Below are 24,820 nucleotides of genomic sequence, written 5' to 3'. Positions count from 1 at the left end.
CCCAGTAACTTTATTCATCAGTAATGAATCTTGTAAGGACTGGCCTCACAATGTGCTTATTGTTGGCTGGAATGCTTTACCAGCTTACTCCACTTCAAAGGAAGCTGAGGTTCATTGGAAATGGATTGTAAGCAGATTTGGTTGGGAGCTTCTGAGAGGGCCGAGTTTTCATCAGCCGAGAGTCTTTATAGACTCTGATTGAAATGTGGTGTTTAGATTCTCTGTAAGTTATTTCGTCAGGGTTGGCTGATTTCTGTCTGAGATGTGGTCACCGTCCACATTCGTGTGCTAAGCTATTTTCACCCCCACCCCCCCCCCCGGGACCTTAGTTGCTCTGATTCATGAGTCACGGCCATACCCTCTTAGAGACTGATATAAGTCATAGCTGTTTATACTCAAATGTGGAGGATCATAAGCGTTAATAATCTACAGGCATTCCCGAATCTACTTACATACCTCTGGCAGCAGTTAGAATAGGATTTTACAGTAGCGGGCCCTCAATGAATGTTTTAATTTTCCATTGAAAATACTGACCCAGAGCGGTAACCGGCCAGAGGGTGTTGGAGACAGTAGGGCGAAGTGGTAAAAAGCAAGGGCTCCAGGATCAAGTGTATCTGGTTTCAACTTGGGTTCTGCCCCTTTTACCAGCTGGCGAAATAGTTCACATCTTTGAATTTGTTGCCCCATCTTTAAAGTAGAGGTAATGATACCTATTTCAGAGTGTCGTGTGGAGGATTCTACTAAATACTGTTCATAAAGCGTTGATTGCAGTGCCTGGCACTATAGCGAGTAGTAGCGATTGATGTTATCGATGTAGTTTATAGGAGAAGAATGGATGAGTGGTTAGCAGGACAAGTTGGGGCAGAGAAGGAAAAGATGCATCAATAAGTGAGTAAATACTAGTTCTGGACTAGCCACTCAGTACCTACATAATGAGTTGAATTAAGTAGGTATTTTGGTGATGAGAAAAAAGGGTTATCAATGAAGCAATCACAAGATGTGGGTAATCAGAATATCTTAGTTAAGGAGTTCCTTTGAGGTGCAGTGGGTGAAGGATTTGGCATTGTCACTGCAGCAGCTTGGGTCACTGCTGTGGCACAGTTTGCTCCCTGGCTCAGGAACTTTGGCATGCTGTGGGTGCAGCTAAACAACAATTAAAAAAATATATATATTAGATAAGCTGCTGCCAAGAATTTGCCAGCTCAAAAAAACAATGTTTCCAGCATCCATATTATTTATTTATTTATTTTTTGTCTTTTTGCCTTTTCTTGAGCTGCTCCTGCGGCACATAGAAGTTCCCAGGCTAAGGGTCGAATCAGAGCTGCAGACACCGGCCTATGCCAGAGCCACAGCAACGCGGGATCTGAGCCGCGTCTGCGACCCAACCACAGCTCACGGCAACACCAGATCCTTAACCCACTGAGCAAGGCCAGTGATCGAACCCGCAACCTCATGGTTCCTAGTCAGATTCGTTAACCCCTGTGCCACGACGGGAACTCCCCATATTATTTTTCTTTGAAGCTATTGCACCTAGTTTGCAAGTACAATTGCTGATAAAATATATTTCTCACTTGAAAAGTCAGCGATATGATGGGAAACATTATTAGCGATGGGTATGTTTTAAAAACCATTTCCTGTTTCTAAAATCTGGCTTTTTACATTAACCCCCCCCTTTTTATGTGAAGGACTAGCCACAGCTTACTTTTCCAGATCAGTTACCTATCACTTCCCCTCCGGTAACGTGTCCTTCTGCCAGACTTCATCACTTGAAGTTTTCTTAATTCACCTGTTTTCTCTTGCATCTGTGCCTTTGCTAAAGTTGTCACCTCCATGTAAAATGCCCTTCTCTGATGCTCTCTTTGTGTTGAAATATTGTACTTTTTCTAAGACCTTGTTCAAATGCCATCTACTTACTACCCATTTTCCCTGAGCACATTTAGTCTGGCTTTCCCCTGAGTTCTTATAACACTGAATTTATATCACTCTTATAATGTGACCATCTTAGATTTAGTTAGTGGTGTGCCTTCTTTTTTTTTTTTTTTTTTTTTTTTCTTTCTTCTTTTAACTATATTGCAGGCGACTCAAGGGCAAGAAACCGGTCCTTTCATTCCTCTAATGCTTTTACAAATGCAGTGCATGGTAAACACTAGCAAATAATAGTAAATAATTGGCAATGTTCTAGGTCAGTAAGTAATTCTCAGAAGAAAATGTGAAACCGCTGCCCTGAGAGGTTGTACATTTTCCCTGGCTGATACAGGTTCACTTAATACCTTAATAATGCATTTATAATACCAAAGAAAATGACCAAAAGTTCTTATGTGCTTGGGTAGAAGTTCTAAAAATGAGGTTTCAGAGAAAGGTTAAAATGGAAAGTGGTCAAATCGTGGTATGACCTTCTAAGGGCTTACAGAGTTGCTGAAGTTATTAATATCTTTGGTTAACTCTTGCAGGGTTCAGAGTACAGAAAAAAAAAAAAAAAAGCCATGTCATTTCAGTAAGGCCAGGGGCATAGGGTAGGAACTGAGTAAAGAGAGGTTGGTACTGCCTTTGATGTTGTGTTAAGCTCTTCTTGGTTTTCTGTGCCTCATGCGATCCAGTCCACTTTCAGCTATCTAGGCATTGATTATAGACTCAGACTTGGAGAGTTCCTTCAGGAGTCATGGGCAAAGCATCCTGTGTGGACCCGCCCGAAGCTGATGCCAGACGCTTGCCCGAGCTGAGGCTTGTACTCTTTTTGGCTTTTGGTGTGGCTCTTTCTAGGAAGTCCCCGCCTCGTGCAGTGCATCTGACCGGCAGAGGCCCAGGAGACCAAGAGCCCGATCCACCACGTTGGGTAGAAATTGACAAGCAAAGGCTCCCCATGGGCATGGAAAGATGTCTGGAGCCTGAGAGATACCCCATTGTAGTCTGGCTGATGTATCTCTGCCCCAGCTCGTCCATGCAGTAGGTGAGGGTACTATGCCCATGTCAGCCAGTCCCAGACATGGGAAAAGGCCACTTTGGGGTCTTGTCATCACACATAGGAAAAGGGATCAATTTACTGTCCTCTAAAGGTTTCAAGGGACGTGGCTACCAAATGCCCCCAAAGTAGACATTCCTACAAAAGGGAACATCTGTCAGAGACACTGGGTAGAAAACTTCCAAGGGTGTTATAATTTCTGAAGCTCTGATCTCACTTCAGAAGTCAGGCCTGGAGTAGTTGTCGGGTGTTTCTGGCAGCTTTGGGACACGTGACCTTTCTGGTGTGAGTGTCAGGGTCCCTGGTCTCCCGCTGTGGATGTATGGCCTGCAGAGTAACAGCTTCTGAGAACTTTGTATTCTTCTCAAACAAGGGACATTTATGAAATGCACATGTTTCAGGGTCCATACATTTGTTGTCCAAGGAACCCAACCGGACACTTGAATCAGACCCTAAATACTGTTCATTAAAAAAAAAAAAAAAAGTCTGTGATGAGGGATACACAGGAGACTGGTGGTCAGTTATGCAAATTAGATTTCGATTGGATTATGGGGTGGGAGGGGGATGCTAGATTTTAAACCAGTTGCCTTTTTTTTCCTGGCAGAAAAGCTGGAACCGTAGGGTTGCATCATCAGAGCTGGCACCAGCCCTGCTCTGCTCGCCCCTCCTCCCCAGACTGTTGGCACTTGCAGCCGTGACACCAGAGGTTAAATGGGCAGCAGAGGCTGCACAGTTCTCCGCCCCCCCCAAAAGGTGTGGGCCCTCTCCTCGCCTTGAACGGTTTGTGGGAGTGGTTTGAAGAGAAGCAGTCATCACTCCCCGTGCTGTTCCCACTCTGTGCATAAAAAGAGGACTTCAGCCCCTGAGGCGGACCAGGTGGCGTCTTTCACAAGTACAGAAATTGTTTTTAGAAACTTTGTGTTGTTAAGTCCGCCTCGGAAATAAGTACCCGAGGCTTACCAGCCCACAGACACGCACTATTAGCGAGGCCTGTGGGCCTGCAAAATATCCACGCATTCGTTCTTTCAGGCAACGAAACACAGCGAAGAGGGACCAAGTCCTGAGGCCCTTTGCTGGATGCCTCTGAGGAGATCCAGAAAAATGAGATCTGGCTTCTGCCTTTAATGGGCTTAGAAGTCGGTAGAGGAGATATGAACAAATACGGCGAGTTCTAACTTGTATGTGGAAAAACCACCATGGGACTTGGCATCAGCAGCTGTCGGCTCCTCCACTCACTGGCTGGCCCTCTTGCTTGAGATGCGCAGCCTTTCTGAGGCTCATTTCATCTTCTGTAAAGGGGAATAAATCTCACATTTCAGTTTCCGCTCCTCCCAAGGAGAATGTAAATGAAAGGGCCTCCTGGAGTGTTGGACACACGCTCCATGTTCAGTTGGTGCTTAAATACCCAAGAAAAGACTTGTTAAGATGGAAAGCCTTTAGGGGAGGAGGAGACCACACTTCCAATCAACTGGGTGAGGCGGGGGGCTTTGGAAAACTGGAACGTGTGGGGCTTGTCCCGTGCAGTGTGGCTCTTCTGGAGATGAAACGTGTGAGCCTGTAACTAATAAAAATGTATGTTTACTGCTTTCAAATGGGCACCTGCTTAACAGTTCACCGTCCCCTCCGATCGTCAGGCTTGTGTTCCTAGCACGAGGTCTAGCACACGGCTCTTCCCCTCTGAACCTGGAATTCTTAGACCCTTCCTGGGCGCCTTCACTGCCCTTACTGCCTTTTCCAGCCCATTCAATTGTGCTACCTTGGGTTCCTCGTGATGCCGCCCCTCGGCCCTTCTCGTGGCCTCACCTCTTTGTGGTTGACCCCCCTTTCTGATCCAGCTCTTCTCCCTGTTTCCAGATCTGCTTTTCTAGCCACTTCATAGATAGGTCTGTCTGTGTGTTCAGTTGACACCTCAAGTCCAAAGGGTCTGAAACCAGACTCATCATTCCTCCTGCCTCACCCGCTTCTTTCTCTTCATGGCACTCTCTCTTTGTCTTGGCTTCCCCGGTGCCACATTCCGAGGACATAGCCAGCTCTTTTTTTCCTACTGGAAATCCTCTCTCCATCCCCTCTCTCTCTTCTTGCCATGCATGCTTCCTGTCAGTCCTTCCCTTGCCGGGTCTCCTGCGGGGCCGATTCGTCCTGTGTAAGTTTATCCAGGGCAAAACTGTCACTCTGCTCTTGAAGTCACTTCTGGTCGTGTAACAGCCTTTCCTGGCTCCACAGCATCTTGCCTCCCTGTTGCCAACCGAATTACGCACACACCTCTCTTACCTTCCAGCGTTTTCTCTACTTCAATCCCAGCTGGCCTTTCTACCCCAATCTGGCTTCTCTCTATTTCCTGTTGCTCAGTCAAACTGTTTTCTCGTGTGTGGTTTCCTGTGAACACACTGTATGTCTTTCACTGTCAGGCCTTTGCTGGGGCTCCTTCTTATGCTAGAACATTGACTTTATGTCCCTTGCCCATAGGGTCTGTCCTCTCGGATCGTCCCCACATCACTGCGTCCTCCGTGGGACTTTTCTGACCACCACCGCCACCTGCCTCCCCAGCATGACTCCACCCTCTTCTGTTCCTCTCTTTGCGCCTCTATTGTCATGGTGTTTCTCTGGACTCTTAACTCCTAAAGGATGGGCTTCTTCTTCCACCAGTGGAGGGCCGGTGAGCCACAGCCCACCTGTCTGAGCTCAGCCACAGCCCCCCTGGATGGGACACCTTGGTGGGGGCAGGGCGTGTGTGTGAAGCTTTGAGCCTGTTGGATCCCTGTGCCTGCAAAGGCAAGTAAGGGGTCTCCTTGTCATTTCCTGTTGCTGGGCCGTGGGGCCAGCCGGCCCGTTTGTTTCCCTTGAGGACCCTGGTCTTATTGCTGGGAGGCGGAGCTGAATCCTGGAGGTGGTAAATAGGCGTTTGATCTCAGTGACCTGTCATTGATTCCTGCTGTGGCCTCTCCATCCTCCCTTCCCCTGCCTTTACCCCACAACGTGCCTGGCCACAGACTTGGTCACGTGGAACATTTGAATAGCCTGTAATCCATTTGGATAGCCTGTAATCCACAAAGGCTGGGAAAACCTGATGTTTGACTTTAGGGCCTAGAGAAGGGTCGGAGGAACTGAGAATCAAAATAATACTGAGAATTATGGGTATGATTGAATGAGATTATGGATATTCAGATAAATCAGAGAGAGGAAACTTTTTAAAAGCAATGAGCTTTTAAATTCAATATTTTGTGATTTTTTAAAATTTAACTGTAATGCTGAATTCAGCATCTTAATATCTTAAAATTTTCATTTTGGATGCTCCGAGATGTTTTAGAATAATTGGAGGAATCATGTCACTAAACAGAGATTTTAAAAGCAAAGTCAGTCAATCTTGCCTTTTTTTTTTTTTTTTTTAAACCTGGCATCCATTGTCTCAAGAAATGAGACCTTACATCTCTGGGGGGGATTTTGTGTCAGGATTTAAGTCACAAAACATCATAGTAAACATGGCTTAATTTAACCTTACTTATGTTTCCTTGAGTCCCTGAGATGATCCTGTAATAAATATTGTGCTCCTGGAGTTTTTTGGTTTTTTTTTTTTCCCCTCTCCCTTTGATAAATATATAGTCCTGAGTGTGCTCAGACAACCAGCTGTCAGGAGAAGATGTGTATTTGGTTTTAGTGGAGCGAGCTGTCTTAGCCTCTAGGGACTGGAGATGTTCGTTTTACTAGTCTGGGAGCAGGGCCAGCAGGGTTCTTCGTGACTGAGAATGGAATTCTGAAGAGTAAGTTCAGCAAGTTTTCATTAGTGACCGTGGCCTTTTGTCTTGCCCGTGCCTCCCAAACGATCAAGAGCTCAGCCTGCACTTTGAAACATTGCAGAAAAGCACCAGAACGGAATGGAGTTCGGGGAGAAAAATCAATCAGCCCCCAAAGACCATATTTTTGGAAATATTCTAGTGTAGAACTCCCACTTGCCCAGCCACCTCAGTTAGTGATAGATGGCTGTTTTTAGCCAGCTTTCTTTTTTTTAGCAGAAAATAGATATTTAGAGCGAAGATGTGTGTAAGTCCCTGATAATGTAAACTTCCTGGTACATGTTTCTGTAACTTGTTGGCCCCTTAAGCGCTGTCTTGGATTTAATTTGTACCTTTGGGCAGTTCTGTGCCTTGTTTCTTTTAAATGCTCTTCTTCCCTCTACCACATAATGATTCGCTTAAAACCCTAAGATATAGCGTGTCTTTGCTTAAAAACATCAGGCCTAGCACCTTTTCTACTCGATATCTCAAGGATTTTGTGCAGACGCTTTTTTTCTATAACAAAGATGAGGAGTTTATAATTTCAGTTGAACTGTGCGTCTCAACAGTGAAGCTCTGAGCACTGACCATTACTGTTGAATGCGGTCCCTGTGTGTTTATATTTATTCACAAGTAGGAGAATGTTCCTCAGTGGAAGCGCTGAGGTGAGGAGTGGTATACTTCATGAAAACAGTAGGCTGTGTCGCAGGCAGGAGCAGAGAAATTAGAAAGTAGGAGAGAAGATGGTCTGGAATGTTCCAGAACTGCTGGAAGTCACCAAAGAGAGGAAGTACACTGATTCTCAAACAGGCTAAATAAAAAGAAATTGACACCTAGACACATCGTCTGAACAGCAAAGGTGAAAAGTATCCGAAGTTGACACGTTATGTTTAAAGGAATAGCAGGTAGACCCAAACCTCTTTGAAAATCTTGGAGAGCTGTGGACTTACCCCCGAAAAGTGCACGGACACAAAAAAGTTAAATACAGTTCTGAGAGTCACACACATGCCCATGAAGCCAGTGCATAAGCTCCTGTAAGAATCCTTGTCCTAGATTTCATTTCTCCACTGTGCATTGCCTTCTGTATTGGCTTGTGCTAGAACAATCACTGAAGCTTCACATTTAATATCTGACATGTAAATTATCACCCAACACCACCCCTCTCCCCGTCCTCAAAATCTGCTCTTCTCCTGTGTTCTTCTTTTCATGAAGCCTTTGCTCTCGCTCTGCTGACCCCTGCCGTGAAACCCGGGCATCCTATTTTTGACCATCCTTTCGCCATTGTTCCAGAATCTTAACACCTGCCAGTTGATGTTGCCTCGACGCTGTCTCTCTCATTCATCTCCTCGCCCTTCCCTGAGCACTCTTTTCAAGGCTTTATGCACCCAGCTCTTTGCCAGATTAGTCTTTATGTCACTGCCTTAAACACTCTTAGTTTTGCTTTATGGAACAGGTGGGACAGCTGTCTGCTACCTTGTCCTATCTGAGCTCAGGGCCCACCACACACTCCTAGCCCCTGGTGTACCAACATCCCAGACCCTCGACCACAGGCCATGGAACCAGGCACAGGCCCTTCTGGGGATGCTCCTTGCTCTTAGACGTGTAGCTGTATTTGTTTAAAACTTTTATCTAGTATTTTTAGGCATCTTGTAACGGGCTAGGTTATCTAGTTGACCATATTGCTAAGACCTTCTCCTGCATCGTGTCTTGATTATTCTAGTTTCCACGAGGATGGCTGTGGTTATAAATGTGCTCAGAATGATATTCCAGTGATGTTCTGCTGTGCAGCTGTCGAAACGCTTTCCTATGCTTCTCTCCTTCTCGTGGTTGGTTTCTAGTAAACCTCTATCCTTTTATATAACGTAGCTGAGCCAGTGTCCCCATCTCTCAATCAGGCTATTCTTCTAACTGGTCTCCCACACCCACTCTTTCCCACTTGCATCTAGTTGCCACGCTGCAGGCAGAGTGGACTTTCCAGAACAGATCTGTTCTCATCATTCTCTTGCTTAAAAGCCAAGTTCATCACCTTTCCTCATAAATGATCACTCATCAACCCATGCTTTCCGCTGTATCTCCCAGGCATGTCCCCCCCCACTTTTTTAACTGGCTCATCTAGTTTGTCATCAAATGCTAACATATTTTTTTTCTTCATCTGAACTCTTCTATTTCTTCCTCTCCTGTTGTTTCAGTTACTTCCCCCTTAATTCCTTTTTTTGGGTCACAAACTGGGTAGAGGTAGAAACCAGTGTGTCAAAAAGGGGGCATGAAATTATGAACCAGACAGTCGTTGAGGCTGTGAAGCACTCACTCTCATCCCTTCCAAGTATAAGGACCTCTTTTTAATGTCAAAACCTTTCACATGAGGGTAGAAGGAAGGCTTGGCTCTAAAGAGGCAGCCTGGGGACTTTTTTTTAGGGAGACGGCCTTGTTCTGAATCATGATTGTGGTGGCGGAGGTACAGCTCCATGCATTTGTCACAACTCATACAATTGTTCATCGCCAAGAGCGAGTTTGTGGGTAAAAGATAGACCTAAAAAACGGTTCTCAGGCTTCTGTAGTTAGAAGTGAGGCTTTTTAGCATTTCGTGTTAATAAATGATGAATTAGATGCTTTTTAAATGAACTTCATTTTTATTAATCACAACAGGTTGTATATACATTTGAAAAATGGATACATATAGACTCGTGTGTGCCGAATGTGGATATATATGTACATATATGCGTGTAGGTGTGTGCATGCAGATATGTGTGTACACACATTTTTATAGATGTGATGTCACATGCATACACAGTATTTATTTGGGCTTCAGATGCTTGATGTTCAATAAACTAGTAAACCTGTCAGTCTGGGACCTCAGTGTCATGAAGCCAGTAGGGTGGGAACATTTGCCATAAGGGTGTATAATGAATGACCATTTTTCTAAGAATCCTGTTGTTTCCATTTACTGATATTTGTTTCAGTAAGAGCACATTTTAACTTCTTTCTTGCTCTCAAAATAGCCAACATAATCATTAGGTCAGGAGGCCGGTTTCTTTCTTTTTTGCTTTTTAGGGCCGCACCTGAGGCATATGAAGGTTCCCAGGCTAGGGGTCCAATTGGAGCCGTAGCTGCCGGCCTACACCAGAGCCACAGCATCACAGGATCCAAGCTGCGACTGCGACCTACATCACAGCTCACGGCAACGCCAGATCCTTAACCCACTGAGCGAGACCAGGGATCGAACCTGCGTCCTCGTGGATGCTAGTCAGATTCGTTAACCACTGAGCCACGACAGGAACTCTAGGAAGCCGTTTTTTACCTTATTGCTGTGTCTTGCAGTGGAATGACAGACTCATGCAGAGCGCCACCCCCCCCCCCAACACAAACACCCAGATTTCTTAACCAAGCTCATGGTGGGAACACATGAACTCCAGGAGCCAGGGTGCTGAGACCTAACACCCTAGAGCTTTCCTTGTGTTTGGGCCTTGAGCTCCATGCAGCTCATTTGGTTCCCAGCACTGCTGGTCCCAGGGCTTCTAGCTCTCAGGTATTCCACTCTTTCCTCCTGTTTCTCCGTATGTTTCTATCCACACAGTGGTCTGTGAAGTGGTCTGTCCCATTAACATAGTATCTTTTACTTACTTTTCAGAGCAGAGTGTGGATGTGGACTGGGGGACGAGTCCGTTGGGTTTTAAAAATAAAGTCATTCTGGAGTTCCTGTCGTGGCCCAGTGGTTAACGAATCCGACTAGGAACCATGAGGTTGCAGGTTCAATCCCTGGCCTTGCTCGGAGGGTTAAGGATCCTGTGTTGCCTTGAGCTGTGGTGTAGGTTGCAGACGTGGCTCGGATCCCGCATTGCTGTGGCTGTGGTGCGGGCCAGCGGCTATGGCTCTGATTCGACCCCTAGCCTGGGAATCTCCGTATGTCGAGGGAACGGCCCTAGAAAAGGCAAAAAGACAAAAAATAAATAAATAAATAAAATTAAAAAATAAAGTCATTCTACTTCATCTTCTCCCTTAAAAACGTGTGCAGTTTGTTAATGTCCATAATGTGGTTTCAGAGCGTCATTAATTTGTTACCAAAAAGTAATGGCGTGGTTCCTGATTACAAGTGTGTGGTGTGCGTAGGTGATGACTAAGGCTCTGAATGTGTAAAATTCGTATATAAAGTGGAAGCCCTTACACTGCTGTTGGAGGAAAGGTCTGATTCAAGAGCATGTAATTTGAGGCCAGTGTGTCTGAATTTGAGCCTCATAATACAGGGCTAATAATTACACTGGACTTTTTCTATCCTTGTTAAAATTCAGACATGCGGTCTTTCACTAGCAGCCCTAGTGCCTTTAATGAGTGCAGAAGCCTTTAGTCTAGAACAAAACGAATGATGAGTGACTATCAATAGGACCATAATAGGGGAGGGACAGCTTGTCCTTGGGCACTGCCTTCTGCAGACAGCGTCAACAGACCAGAGGTCATTCTTGAAGAAGACACAACATCTGCTACCTTGCCACTTTTCAGCTAAACCGAACCATGCTGTCGAAGAAGTTGTACCTCCGTGGAAAATTTATTTTACTGACAGCGCCCCCCCACCTTTTTTCCTCCGTAGCGTGCGATAAGCTTTCCCCTCCTATTATTTAATCCCTCCCCGCCCGACTGCACCCTAGTCTCTTAAACGTATGATGTACGATCGGGTTGGTTTGTGCCACGTTTTCATCCTGGAACACATTCTTTATAGCCGAGTGTCTCTGAGAAAAGTTTATGACCACATGGTGCTAACACCTCCGTGTTTCCTTTCTTTCCTCCGACCTCGAGCTTTTTCTCCTCGTTTCAGTTTGTCAGCCTTCGACAGGACCGACAGGATCTGTGTGCTAAAGCCAAGAACCCAAAGTGATTTTGAAAGCTTCTGAGGATTTGTTAATTACGCTATCCTATATGATCCCTTAAAGAGCAATGACCGAGTGTATTATGATTTTTAACGTTTAGGTCTTTCTGTTCCTACAATAAGGCGACCCTTCCAAATATTCGTTTGCAGGTATTTTTTGTTTTAGGGATTGGTTTCCATTATTTCTACGCTGTTAGCAACTGTTCGTTTCCACTCTTTCTTAAGGGGACAGATGAACTTGGCCCTGTTTGTCCTCAGTCCGTGGAGAATTTAATACCAAGGGTCCAAATGGTGGAGACAGTTGAAATGATCATCAGTAAGGCAATGACCTAAACCACGTGGGCAGAGAATGAAGCGGCAAAGAAGGACGAGGTAGATCTGGCTGTACTCACATGAAAGATCTCTGAGTTGAAGAGAAAGAGCAAATATCAGAAAGATGAGCACAAGCATACTTTTTTTTTTTTTCTTTTTAGGGCTGCACCTGTGGCACATGGAGGTTCCCAGGCTAGGGGTCTCATCAGAGCTGTAGCTGCCGGCCTACACCACAGCCACAGCAACGCCAGACCCGAGCCACGTCTGCGACCTACACCACAGCTCACGGCAACGCCGGATCCTTAACCCACTGAGTGAGGCCAGGGATGGAACCTGCGTCCTCATGGATGCTAGTCAGATTTGTTTCCACTGAGCCGCAATGGGAACGCCACATTTTTATATTCAAAAAAGCTAAACACCGAAATCCTGGGATATATCCTCTCCAAGTGAGCGAGTGTTTGTGAGTGTGTACGTGGATCCCAGATCCTAATAACAGCTAACATTTAATGAGCACTTAGGTCTCATGTTTTTAGTACCCTGTACCCATTAACTCATTCAGTCCTCACAACAACCCTATAAAGTTGGTACTGCTATTATCCCCATTTGTTAGATGATGAAACTGAAAATCAGAGAGGGTCAGAACCTTGCCGGAGGCACATGCCCATGAGTAGTGGTCCCTCCGTTTGAATCTAGGCAGTTTGACACTAACAGGATTGAGGGTAGACATCAAAGGGAATTGTAGACTATTGGTAATGCTTTAATTTTCTTCAGGGTGAATCTAGGCATTTTGATTATGAAATTAAAATTAATTAGTTAAAAAAATTGGAAAGAATCAGAATGGAAGAAATTTACCAGGTATTTGATGCTTTACCTACTTTTGGGGGGAGCCTGTGTTCTCTGCATATGATAAGTGCTCTTTTTGCGGGGCTCTGAACATTTGGCCATAGTCTGGAGTACTTCGCTTAATCCCTCTCTTCTCCTACGGGGTTTCTCAGCCTTAGCGCTGTGGACCTTTGGGGCTGGACAATTCTTTTTTTGTGAGGGGCTTTGCTTTTCAATGAGAGAGGTGTAGCAGCGTTCCTGACCTCTGCGCAGTAGATGTCATTAGCGACAGTGATACCCCAGTCAGGGCATCAGCAGTGTCTGAAGTGTCCCCTGGGTGAGGGTTGCGGGGGATGCCAAGTCATTCCCCACTGAGCCCCACCAGGCTCCTCTCATCCTTCTTCAGGAACCTGCAAGAGCCAATTTGAACCCGTGCGAAGCTTTGGAAATCTCTCATTCACAATAGTGCACTGTTTTCCTGTAGCCTGTGCGAAGGTTGTGATGGCTGGGTAATGTGCAGCAGCTAGAAACTGAAATAAACGCTTGGACCTACACTGCTCTCCAGTTATCACCCTGTTTCTGTCTTACTTGGAGCCTCTGGTGTTTACATGCCGCGTGTGCGGTACAGCCAGCCTGCTGTTAGCGTGTCTCCAGGTCACTGTCTGCCTGCCTCCTGTCCTCCCGTAATCTCGGGAAGGAAGCCCACCGCTCTCCACCTGGTACCGTATTTAAAGTGTGTGTCTCTGTTTGTGGCTTTGATCCTTGCCCTGCTTTCCGTTGCACAGGCAGACGTTTCCCAGGCTGCAGTTTCCACGCAGACCTCATTGATCAGGGGGGTTCTGCGTGTTTATTACATTTGGGGGCTGGTTTTCACAGCCTCTTTGGAAAGGTCCCCCACATTTCAGTTCCAAGGACTAACAGGGCTTGTGGACCAGCCGAGCACGAAGTCCAGTTCTGCCTTTTGCCCAAATTCTCAGTTCTGGGGAGATAAATGTAGTTGAGGCAGAAGCAGAACCAGAACCACCTCCTCCCTCTGCTCTCAAAAGCCCTGTTCCCCCTCTCCTGTCCCACCTACCCCTCTCACTGGCTTGCAGCCTCTAAGGGAGATACCTAAGCAGGCACGGGTCAAGAGCCCTGCTTTGCAATAAGATAGTTTTGGGTTTGTGGCCTCACAGCGACTCTGGTTCTGTGGACCTCGTGTAAATTACTCCTCAGTAACTTGGTTTCTTCATCTAGAATCCTCGTAGAGTTTTTGTCAGGATTGAATGAGAAAATGTATGTAAAGGGTATAGCATAGTGCCTGGCGTGCTGTAGACAGCGGGTACGTAATAAGCTGCTGTTTGTTTATTCCCGTCCTTCCGATCAGCATCAGCATCATCTTCCTCCTCCTTTTGAAATACTCGGGGGCCCCAGTTTTTGAAAACGCCATTCCGGGTACTATCCATTAGACCATAGGTACTACTAGTCACCTGAGTTCATTTAGGGTAAAGTGCAGGGGTGGTGGGGGGGAGGAAGAAGAGACGTCTGAAGTGAGGGATTGAGAGGAGCTAAAGGCAGCTCTTGACTTTTGGGGGGCTCACCACCCCACACCAGCCTTGAGAATGTCATGATCCCCGTGGCCCATTACCACCAGTGGGCCACTTTAGACTTGCCAGGCTAGAACTATTGTGACCCTGAGTGCTGCTCAGCCTCTGAGATCTTAAGGCTGAACTGGGCTCTTGATCAGAACTAGACGGGCCAGGGAAGTCTTCAGCCCACTAGGGAATCCATCCTGGTCCTGGCGTGGTTCTCATCTTAAGAACGCATGTGGATCAAAATCCCGGCGTTTCTTGGAATTTTAAGAAAAGCCAGTATGGGCTTTTCAGTTCAGTCGAGATTTAAAGGTGCTCAGGACTCCCCAAGGGAGTCTTCTGATTTCAGCAGATTGTCTCGCCCCGAAATGGGACTTGCTGCAGAACAAAGCGGGATCCGCCTGTCCTTTGGAGCCTTTCAGGAGATCTGAAGGAGGATCCTGTACTTAACCCCCGTTCTCCTACATAATTGCTGATGCTTCGCCGAAAAGACAAGGAGGAAGTTGCAGAGTGAAGAGCGGGCCCTGACCTTGGGCGGAAGGGTTGTGAACTCAAAAGATTCCTGGAGGCCCCCAGGGCAGCTTACCCTAGCAAGCCCGCCAGGAGCCTCTCCCTTCACCGGCGTTTAGGAGCCCTAACCTGTCTTAGAAATGAAAGTGGCTTCCTTCTTCATTTTAACAAATCATTTTGAGGTTTCTTTTATGTCGTTTGCTTAAGTTCACATCTTTGTGAGATGAAACACCCTCATCAGACAGATGAAGAACTTTAAAATATTAAGGTTTTTTTTTTTTTTTTTGCCTCCTCTCGTTTTGTCTTTTGTTGTTAAAGAAGAAAAGACAAGTGACAAGAAAGATGTGAAAAATTGATGTTTTTTCCCATGAGGAAATTCCTTTTGTTTTGGTTTTTTTTTTTGTTTTGTTTTTTGCTTTTTAGGGCTGCACCCAAAGCATATGGAAGTTCCCAGGCGAGGGGTCGAATCAGAGCTTCAGCTGCCGGCCTGCACCACCGCCACAGCCATGCGGGACCTGAGCCACGTCTGCGACCTACCCCACAGCTCACAGCAACGCCGGATCCTTAACCCACTGAGCGAGGCCAGGGATCAAACCCACATCCTCATGGATACCAGTCGTTTCCACTGTGCCACAAGGAGAGCTCCCCATTAGGAACTTCTTTGGGTAACATGACAGGTTTCCTCACATGGATGTTGCCCTGGTTTTGTTGTGTGGCCCCGTCCCGTGCAGTGCTGGGCGCTGACTGTCCTTAGCTCCACCTGCTTTAGGAATAACCCCTTTGATAGTGAGGCCGCCTAACATGTCCCCATACACTGCCATGTACCTCTTAAGGGGGTGCTGTCACCCCAGCTGAGAAGGAAAAGTAATAACTTTTCTCCTGTGAGCTCCAGATTATAAACCGAACACCTCGTTAGGCTGTTTGAGAATCTCATTCCCATTCATAGCAGAGATTTCTAGGAATCTCAGAAGTACTTTACTCTGATTCTGTGGTTGTCTGGCCTGTTACTTTCAGATCAAGAGCTCCTCTCTTGGGACGCCACTTGTGCAGAGACGGCGTCACGTCGCTCAGGTGGGCACCTCTTAGGTTTGGCGTTCCCTTTCTCTGATGGGGTGCCCTTCGAATGGGGCTGCATCTGCTTTGTTGCCACAGCCAGGTTATCGGGATTGGTTGTTAAGCTTACTCATTTTTCAAGTGTGGGCAGCCTCCCACTTAAAAGTTACATTTCAAATTGTATGCGTATGTTGATTCTTTGGACTCTGGGACACGTTTTGCCATGGAAACCATTCAGTACATAGTTAGGTTACCAAGGAAACGGGGTAGACGCAAGCCATGGTGCCTGCCGTGCATATCACCGCATTCTCAGGGCGAGAACTCAGCCCTTTTTCTTTCTCCGCAGTGGCTGTCACTTGTACAGCTCGCTGAGTTGGGGGAGGGCAGGGAGCCCAGTTCAAGTCCTGTGACCGGATCCCTCCCAGTACAAGTCCATACACCAAGAGGCCCCAAACAAAGCTGAGGCCTGTCTCCTCTCTACAAGGTATAAATGCAGGGAAATGACAGCAGAGCTGTGGTTCAGCTCTGGTTTGTTATCTGGATCCGCGGGAAGCAACTTTCCTGTATTGCTTACGAAACCCACTCCCCGGGGGAACTGTGGAGCCGGTGAATGCCGAGTGGGTAGAGTACTTTCTTTGCTTCCTGATAGTCTCAAGTGTCCTTGCAATAAATGCCCTGTCCCTGTAAGTCGTCCGTGAGGGCCCTATGTCACCCAGAGAAAGCCCACTGGCTGCCAACCAGACAGGGGGCCAGTCCACAAAAGCTCATTTCTCCATAATCTAGGTTCTTGAGTATGAATTGCATTTCTGTATCATTTGTCACTTCTTCCAGTAAAGATAGGAATTGAGAAACTTCTAGACCCCTTGCGCTGTTCTAGAGACAAGCATGGTAAGAGTACTGTTGTTGTGTTTTTATTGTCTTTTTTGAACGTAGGCTGACTCTAACATAAGTGTTTATGATGCCTGTCTGTCACCGGCCCTGTCCCCTGGCCTGGTGGATTAGGGTCGACCTGGCAGGCACTGGGTACCTAGTACTCAGCCCTTCCTTGGTACTTCCTTGGCATCGTGCCTTGGTGTCCTCTAGTCAGGGCAGTGACTTCCATCTTCCTGTCTTGTCATCACCCTTGCTGGCTTAGGAACAGTATTTTCACTTTGCATGCATATTGCACTCAATATTTTATTTTATTTTTTCCTCTTTGTTTCGTTTTTCTCTTTTTCCTTTTTGTACTCACTACTTTAGAAGTGCATCCTCTGCTCTTAGCTTTGTAGGCTAGTGAGACAGGTATGGCTATCCCCATTTTTCGGAGTTAAAATCAGGACTCAGATACCTTAAAGGACCCTTTCCCGGCAGGTCTGGAGCTAGAACGCAGTCCTCTGGGGCCCAGGCTCCTCATGCTCTTCCCTCGAGGGCCTCGGGGACTGCCTGTGCTGCCCCTGCTTCCTTTAGCTCTGCCTAGCCCTCGCTCTTGAACTTCTTTGGATTTTTGCTTCAGCCCTAAACACCCCTAGTAGAGAACTAAGCTTCCGTCTCTGGCTGCTCTAGTCAGTGTGCTTGGCACTTGGGCCCTGGCCTATGTCTTCCTTCACCAAATTGGCACCCTAGGACAGGCTCCTGCCATAACGTACTTATTAGTGAACTGGTACCTTTGCACATTTTATAAAGCGAATTAATGCCTTCAGGTGTTCATCTTGATGGTTAATAATCATATTTTGTTTTATGTAGTGTCTTTTCGTCAAAAGCATATATTATCTTCCATTATGTAGGGGAGGTGAACTAGTTAAATCATGTGTCCAAAATCTTAGCAGTAACAGCAAAAGAAGAAGGGAGAAAGGAACGCGTTTCTTTGAGGAGCTCGTGTGAACCAGACACTGACCTGGGAGCTTTAAATATATGATCTCATTTCGTCCTGGCAAGAGCCCCGTGATGTTTTCTGTTTTATAGGTGAAGGGACTGCTGGCCAGACAAGCTAAGTAACTTACACCGCAAGGAAAAAGTAGAGGGAAATTAACATCCAGCCTTCTCCGACTCAGGCTCGTGTTCCACCTACTAGCCCACAGAATAGCTTCCTCCTGGGCAAAGGGTGCCATTTGCAGGGCTTATAGGACAAACCAAAGAGTGTCTTGGACACAGGGTGACACAGTGGGAAAGGAGGGAAGCTGGCGGACAGCGATTTCTTTTTCCTGACAATCCCCAGAAAGGAGCTCCTTTCTCTTTGGTCCAAAGACCATGGATCTTTCGGCAAATGCCCTGATGCAAGTTTGAGCCTGTACCTTAGCTGAACCAGGGTAAATTAGCCAAGAGCAATGGGTAAGCGCCTGAGTGGCTGTCAGAGAAGGGCCTGTTCAAAGCCACCACCCGTGCCAAGCAGTTAGAAAGCGGCTTGGAAGGAGCGGTGCTTCTCGCTTGGAAAGGCAGGGAGACCTGGGGAAAGAGGACCGGGCTCGGAAGGCAGGAGGACTGGGTCGTAGCCCTGGTGGCTACTTCTAAGTGGAGCCGTGTGGCTTTTGGTTAGTAAGTCATCTTGCCTGGCTGGCTTCCAGTTCTCTTACCTGTAAAACATGGGAACTGAACTAACTGGAGCTTATCATCTTAAACTTTTCTTTATCATATTGGAGGGAAAAGAATCTTTAGCAAACAGGACTGTGGCGATGAGGAAAAACCTCTCACTACTCACTGCCCTTGCCCATTACAGTTTTGGGTGGGAGCCTCCTGCGAATAGCGCCCAGGGTTCTGACTCTTTTAAAGAAAATAGGGGGCCTTGGAAGGTAGCTGGAGTGGGTGAAATAGTTATTGATTAATGAATGACAGGTGGATAGTGTTTAGGGTCTTTAAAGATGCCTGCGACATGGGGTTTTGCTATGTAGGTTTTAAAGAAAACGCATGCCGAGGTTTTGAAATGGTATTTGCAGCTCTTCTCGTTGCTCAGTGACTTGCGATGCCTTGTTTATGCCACTTGATCCAGGCCGATTGGCTGCTCTTGAGGAGCGGAATAACTAAGAAAGAAGGATAATGGCATACTTTTCCACTGGACAGTCAGATCTTTCTACAGTAGTTCTTTTTTTTTTTTAATGGCTGTACCTGCAGCACATGGAAGTTCCCAGGCTAGGGGTCGAATCAGAGCTGCAGCTGCTGGCCTGCTCCACAGCCACAGCAATGCCAGATCTGAGCTGCATCTGTGACATACACCGCAGCTCGTGGCAATGCCAGATCCTTAACCCAATGAGCAAGGGCAGGGATCGAACCCACATCCTCGCAGACCCTGGATCTAATCCTTAACCCACTGAGCCACAGTGGGAACTCCTCTACAATAATTCTTAAATAATGAGCTAACACATAACAAGTTACTAATACTTATATAATAATAAGGAAGAAATGATAATTTAGAGTAAAATAGTTAAAAATACTTTGGTGCAATTTGGTCTCTTAATGAAATAGACATTTTCACATTTGCTCTTTAAAATTAGGTGTTTAGGATTTGGGATCCTGTTTCTTGGATGCTCCTCTGGCTTTCCCAAAGTAGAAAATTCAGTTCGAGTTGTTTCTTGGGGAGGAGACCTTCCAGAGCTTTCTTTCCGCAGTCTTTCTCGCTTCTCCTGAGCATGACCATGCAGCAGGGAGCAGGCGGGTTTGCGGCGTGTGACGACGGCCGGATTACTTCCACAGCAGCTGCGAGTGAGTGAGTGACAGCCTGATCCTCCCAGGCTGTTTTTATCTGAAAAGGAGTGATTTTTAAAGGAGGGACCCAAATGAATCTATCATGTTGGACTGTGTAAGAGTAAACTTACTGGGTAGTTAAGTTTTCCCGAGGGGCGTTTTTGGCTACAGCAAATCGCCCACAGCATCTCTCCTCTGCATATTCAAAAAGCCACACTTTCAGCAGCACACCTTTTGCAGGTTTGAAACTCCTGCTTTAAAAACTTGAGAGTGAAGATCCACGGACCCCTAAGGGCTTGGACCTCAGCCCTCTGCCCTGGCATCCTGGAACTGCCAAGTCGGATGCAGCTGGGCTTTGAAGCTTTCTTGCCACGTTTCGAATGCTTTCCCGGGTCTGCTCTCAGGACCCCAGCTGTACACTGGGCAGCTCCTCAGCTCTGGCCATGGCCTCCGTACTGGCTTTGATTTCTCTCTAGGCCAGCCCTTCCCCAGGGAAGAGGGGCCTCGGCATCAGGGCCTCTTCCCTCTTCCCCAGGTCCAGCGTGGGGTTTTGGCAAGGAGAGTGGACACTGCAGGAGCCGAGGGGTGACGAGGAGCTGGGAGGCTTCCCTCCTTTACAGAGAAGGTGTCTGGGCTGACGGGTTGGGACGGGGGGCAGAATTGGAGAGAAGCAACAATGGGAGAGAGCTGAGGGTGAATGAAGCAGCCCCCCTGCTCTGAATTCATGCTGTCACACCAACGGAAAAATCCATGTTTGGGTTTGGAAAAATAGTTTAATCCCAGCATACCAAAACTCAGCATTGTAATCACTGGTCCATTTCTCTTGCTGGGGTAAGGAAGGGAAGGCCTTCCAGAGACGTCTCATTTGAGCTGAGTCTTAAGGGACAGTCACCAGCTAGCAGGCCTTGAACCCTAACTACAGATCGCTTGACTTGGTGGTGGGTGACCGACAGCAAGAGTTTCCCATAGAGTTACATGCTCTTCCTGCCAGTAGTTCAGTCGCTGGTGTCGTTGGGGGCTGGGGGGTGTAGGTAGTGCTTCTGCTGTTCTTCCAAGCCAGCTTCTGCTTCATTCAGCGACATCTCTTCTACCCTTCTTGTCTTTATAACAGAAGCTTCCAGTAATCACTTGAGCAGTTCTGTGTGTTATTCTTAGTGGGTAACACTTTTGATGCATTAACACCTCATAACATTTCACACGGAGTTGTTTTTTTCTCCCCCATGACTTTAGCATTTAAGAATGTAAAGACACGTTAGGATTTTGGATCCTGTTTCTTGGATGCTCCTCTTTTCAGAGGCTTATTCACGAACGCTTTTTTTTTTTTTTTTTTTTTGCTCATGCTTTTTCTTTAATGGGCATTAAATTGGCCCATTGTTTGTCACACCTGTTCTCTGAGCTGCTAGTTGGTGTATTTGAAAATACAAAGTGTATGACAATCACTTTTTCTATCTGAAAGCCTTCTCTTCTGCTTTATCCTGTTCCCATACGTGTGGATTTCTTGCTATTGCATTTTTGGAACGGCTTTTCAATTCACCTTCTTTTTGGTCAAGACTTGGGCAATACTAGGCCAAACCTTAGCTGCTTAAATTGCTATTTATTAAGGAGTCCCCGTTGTGGCGCAGTGGTTAACGAATCCAACTAGGAACCACGAGGTTGTGATCCCTGGCCTTGCTCAGTGGGTTAAGGATCCGGCGTTGCCGTGAGCTGTGGTGTAGGTCACAGATGCAGCTCGGATCTGGCGTTGCTGTGGCTCTGGCGTAGGCTGGTAGCTGCAGCTCCAGTTGGACCCCTAGCCTGGGAACCCCCGTGTGCCTCAGGTGCGGCCCTAGAAAAGGCAAAAGGACAAAAAAAAAAAAAAAGTACTTAATATTTTCCCCTGGATGTTATTGTCTCTGAGACCTCTAAGTCTTTGTTGAATGTGTTGAATCACAATTTCGCTGTTTTATTAGACGGCTTTTTGGGACCCCAAAGCGGTGCTGCTCAAAACTATGATCAGGAGACTTCCTGTTTATAGTATAGATTTCTTGAACCCATCCCAGACCTACCAAATCAGAATTTTGAGAGCTCAGATATTTGCATTTTTAAAAGCTTCTTAGGGGGCAGTGTGTGCACAAGGTTTTTGAACGTCTGCCTTGAGCATTCACTTACTTGGGATTTATTACCCAATTTTCTCTAGGACATGCATGAATGAATTTTGGCCTTTCGTTCTGTGGACTTTCTTTGATTTGAATTCTGTGCAGCGCACTCCTCCAAAAGAGTAGGTCGCACTTACCCTGTAACTCAGCAGGTACAGAGAAAAGCAGGCTCCAGCAGTATTATCTAAACCCAAGTCACAGGACCCTCTTAGGCCTCTTGTGGATGTGGCACGTTAGAACTACACACAGCCAGCAGACTTACACATGATGCTTAGAAATCACCTTCCTGGGTCACCGAGGACGAGGGAGTGCATTAGACATTAGAATGTAGCTAGTCTAAGCTCTGGAGCCTTATAATAATAGTAATTAACATAATGATACTTGGTATTTCTCAAGTGTCTTTAAAGCGAAGGCCTTACACTGCAGTATTAAACATGGTAGGCAACACCTTGGCGAGCGAGGCCAGTGTGAATCAAGTTTCTCGTTTCATAGGTTCAAAACCTAAAGCCAAATAAGAAACTTCAGCTTCAACCCTTCTCTGGGAAAATGATGCCTTCAACTTGGAAAAATGAGACTCTTTCAAGGGAAACATTTGTGATTTGGAGGAAGCTAGGTTGGGGGTGGGTAGGGAATTTTGGCCTTCCAGACTTTCTCCGAAAACAACCATTCTTGTTTACTTTAATTAATGCCTAAATAATGCCTTTAGTAACTAGAGTTTTGGGTTTGTTTTTTTTTTTAACCTGGAAACCATCAGCATTTTTTTTTTTTTTTAAGAATTTCTATGCATTTTATAAATCCCATCTTCCTTTGGGCTCCTTCATCTGCCTGTCCTTCCCTGGGCCTTCTTTATTTTTCAATCATTTATAGAGTCAGCGAATGTTTAAAAATAAAGAAATAACCTTCTAGAAGGGACCCCCAAAAAAATCATATCATCAGGCCCCTTTGTTTTATAGGACAAGGTACTTGAGACTTAGAAAGGTTACATTAAAAGACTGGCCCAGAAAGTTTGGGTATGGGAGATAGGAATTTTAAGTTCTACGCTCTTAGCAAATTTCAGTTGTGCAGAACAGTGTAAGCAAGTGTAGTCACTGGGTTTTCCGTTAGACCTTCAGGCTTTATTCATCTTACAGCTGAAAGCTCGGATCCTTTTACCAGCCTCTTATTAATCCCCCACCCCCACCTCCAGACCCTGACAACCACTTTTCAACTCAGTTTCCAGGCTCTACTTAGATTTGTGTTTTATCACATATCTTTTCTTTTTTTTCTTGGTATTTTTGCCATTTTTAGGGCCGATCCCGCGGCATATGGAGGTTCCCAGGCTAGGAGTCTAATCAGAGCTGCAGCCGCCGGCCTACACCACAGCCACAGCAATGAGGGATCCGAGCCGCATCTGCCACCTACACCACAGCTCACGGCAACACCAGATCCTTAACCCACTAGGCAAGGCCAGGGATCGAACCCGCAACCTCATGGTTCCTAGTCGGATTCATTAGCCACTGAGCCACTATGGGAACTCCACGTATCTTTTCTTGAATGAGCTGCTCATATATACATATAGATTCATATATTTATTTGACATATATACATATTTTACGGCTGCACCCACGGTACATGGAAATTCCCAGCCAGGGGTCGAATCTAAGCTGTCTGACCTGTGCCTCAGCTGGATCCTTAACCTACAGCACCAGGCTGGGAACAGAACCTGTGCCTCCACAGCCCCTCGAGCCACTGTGGTTGGATTCTTAACCCACTGTGCCACAGTGGGAACTCCTAGAATGTATGTTAAATGAATATAGTTTTTTAATTTTTATTTTTTTGCTTTTTTTTGGGGGGGTACACCCGTGGCATATGGAAGTTCCCAGGCTGGGGGTCGAATTGGAGCTGCAGCTGCCGACCTACACCACAGCCACAGGGAATGTGGGATCCAAGCTTCGTCTGCAGCCTACACCACAGCTCATGGCAACGCCAGATCCTTAACCCACTGAGCGAGGCCAGGGATCAAACACACATCCTCATGGATACTAGTCGGGTTTGTTACCACTGAGCCACAACGGGAACTCCAAAATGAATACAGTTTAGAGCTGAGAATCAGTTCACGTCGTTGTCAGAGAGGCTGTGTAGTTATTACCATTTCTTTCCCTCCGTTTTTCTTTCTTTTATATTCTTTTTTTAACTTCAACTTTTGAGCCTACAGTTATTTCCTTATTATTTTGCTACCTTTTAAATTTTCTCCCCTTTGCTTTTCTGCATCCTTCCTCTCGTCTCCCTTCTCTCTCTCTTCTGCTTTTATGAACTGTTGCTTCCTAATTAAATATCCCAGAAAAATAAAATTTAATTTTTTTTTTTAAATCCTAAACATTTTTAGGATTTAAAAACAACAGAATTAAAGGGAAAAAAAGTCCTGGGAGAATTCTGGAATATTCAAGGGTTTTTTTTTTTAAGCACTTCAACAGCGGTAGAAATAAATCATTCTTTATTATCTCAATCTTCAGCCGCTAATAGCTCAGCTGCAAATGTATACATAACTAGCACTGCTCTCACTGGTGATTTCTGGTGACCTTTGCCTTACAAATAAAATGAAGAACAGTCCCTATGATAACAGATTAAGAATTTGAGTAGAAGAAGATAGGAAATTGATTCATTTATTCATCAAATAATTGACTGATAGAAAGGGCTTATCTCCTTATAGATAGAGTACATCTATTTTAATGCAAGCTCGTGAGAATCCTGGTGATTTATGCAACAGACGTCTTCACCTTCTTGCCAAGATGACTGAGCTCAAGGTACACAGTAAATGTAAGAGTACTTGGGAAAAATGGAAAGGGCCATACAAAAGCCTCGTATGAGTGATTTCGTATTTGAAGCAGCTCAGCTCTGTAAATATGTATTGGGAATCTGAAAAATGACTATTAGGGTGCTGAAGGCCAGGTTGTTGGAGATACTGAGCTATGGGGAGAAAAGTAGAAACTGAAGGAACACAGTACTTAGTCTTCCCTTCGGGAAAGAATAGTAGAGGGACAGAAATACGAACCACGTAGTTCCCCATCCTAACCTCCAGATGGCGCTGTCAGCCATAGGCAGCCCAGTTGCTGTTCCATCAGGCTTCCAGTTGGATAGCAGGGGAGTGGAAGGAGTGTGGGACTAGTCGTTGTATTAAACGTGGGTAATTCATAACA

At 46.0% G+C, this 24,820-nt stretch overlaps 1 protein-coding gene across 2 annotated transcripts in view; it reads left to right on the top strand.

Annotated features, from left to right (window-relative positions):
- The window catches only part of BABAM2 (BRISC and BRCA1 A complex member 2), a 431,165-nt gene that overhangs the window by 227,619 nt on the left and 178,726 nt on the right, over window positions 1-24,820 (top strand). The gene's annotated exons all lie outside the window — the stretch shown is intronic.

Source organism: Sus scrofa, chromosome 3 (assembly GCF_000003025.6).
Source record: "Sus scrofa isolate TJ Tabasco breed Duroc chromosome 3, Sscrofa11.1, whole genome shotgun sequence".
Lineage (NCBI taxonomy): Eukaryota > Metazoa > Chordata > Mammalia > Artiodactyla > Suidae > Sus > Sus scrofa.
The sequence above is the reverse complement of the archived record's forward strand: the minus strand, read 5'-3'. Positions and strand labels throughout refer to the sequence as shown.